The sequence below is a fragment of the Gossypium raimondii genome, chromosome 3, assembly GCF_025698545.1.
Source record: "Gossypium raimondii isolate GPD5lz chromosome 3, ASM2569854v1, whole genome shotgun sequence".
In the NCBI taxonomy this organism is placed as follows: Eukaryota; Viridiplantae; Streptophyta; class Magnoliopsida; order Malvales; family Malvaceae; genus Gossypium; species Gossypium raimondii.
In genome coordinates, this window is record NC_068567.1 from 58,677,958 (window position 1) to 58,679,661 (window position 1,704).

General features: G+C 33.7%; 1 long non-coding RNA gene across 1 annotated transcript; it reads right to left on the reverse strand.

Annotated features, from left to right (window-relative positions):
• Nucleotides 1–479: 479 nt before the first annotated feature.
• Nucleotides 480–1,267, reverse strand: LOC105795018 (uncharacterized). Its single transcript, XR_001134176.2, has 2 exons — nt 1,042–1,267; nt 480–732 (listed from the first exon to the last, which is right to left on the reverse strand). It is a non-coding gene; the product is annotated as an uncharacterized LOC105795018 (long non-coding RNA).
• Nucleotides 1,268–1,704: the final 437 nt, after the last annotated feature.

Genomic DNA, 1,704 nt, shown 5'->3' on the forward strand with positions numbered 1-1,704 from the left:
AACAACATTATTATTCTTTTATAATTATTATTTTTAATTTATGAAATTCCAATAAACTACTTTTTTAATATTTATTCAGACAAAAATAACATGTTTTTATTTACTACTATAAAAAGTTAGCTCAAATTAAAATGATTTAATATGGTTAGTTTAATTGGCTTCGGTTATCAAATAAAGTATAAACTAAATATGTATAGATACTCAAATAATTAATTTCTAATTAATGATAAGCTAATTAAAATTAAGATTAATGCTAAAAATTACATATTTAGATAATAATTTATTTGAATTTTAAAATTACTATCCATTATAGATTTGAGGTGGATACGGATAAATATCCTAGATATCCACTGTTTGAACCCACCTTACTTATTTGGATAGCATATGAAAATTTATATTTTGGATATCTAAATCCATTGGGTGTAAAATGCTTAAAATTTTGATTTTATATGTATTAAAAGAAATTTAACAGATTCATATTTTACGAATTTATATATTCACATTGTTACGTTAACATCATGTACATATTGTAGAAGCCCAAATTTGCCGGCCCAGTAGAAAAAATAAAACAATGGCCCATTACCCAACAAACCTAAACCCTAGCCCAGGAAATTAAAAAATTTCAGCAACAGAAAACCCTAGCTGCTGCTTGCCCCCAAGCCTTCAAGCGCCGCATGCTACCAGGCTCACTCATGCACGCTTCTGACCATAGCCGTCGGCCTCGTCTGACACCTGCAGAGAAGAATGAATGCAAGCAACAGAAGAATACAAAGAAATAAAGAGCAAAAAAACAAAAAATGAGAATGAACAGTTGTAATAGGGCTATAAAAGCCAAGATCTAATCGTTGTATTTTTTTTACGAAGGCACATCAAGAAATCAAAATAGAACAGAGTTTTCAAAGGTTGAATCCTTGCAATTTCCTCTTTGTTTTCTCTTACTTATTTGTTTTATCTTATTTTATTTTATATTTTTTTTCTTTTGCAAATCTATTTCAAATAACTAAAAATCAAAAAGCAAAAATAAAGGGGAGGGGAACTCACCTGGTGGCCGTGGTTGCGCCGTCGGAGGATCTCTCCTCCGTCGCCCGAATCGGGTCCAAGCGGTCGTGAACCTCCTTTGTTTTCAACTCCCGTGGGTTGAGAGAGCTTTGGCTTTCAAGGATACCGTGAAACAGGGGCTAACGGGACCACTTTTCGGCACCGGTCGCCGACCACGTTGGTGGCGCGACGGAGGTCTTGGGAGGCCGTCGGCCTAGCAGAGAAAGGAGTCTCCTTTTGTTTTATTTTATTTTATTTTGTTTTGTGTATTCTTTACAAAAGGATGAAACGGCAGGAGTAAAAATTGTTGCTTTTATGGTAATTATTACCCTAATGGGTATTTTGCGCAATTAGTCCTTCCAGTTCTGGGGCACATTCGATGCACTTTTCTATTTACTAAACTTCGGCCACAGAATTTTGGCGCTTGTTCCAATCTGGTCCTGCGCAAAACAGTGCGCATGGAAATGGGAATATTTCTTTCTTCAGTCCTCACGCCCTTGCGCATGTCTTATTTTAGTCCCTGACCTTTTGACTCTTTTTTTATTTATTTAAAATTTGCTTTTGTTTTTTAGTTTTCATGTTTATTTTGATTGCGTTTTACTTTTTAAACGGTTTAGATTTTTATATATATATATTGTTTCATTTAAACAGTTCAATCATTATTTA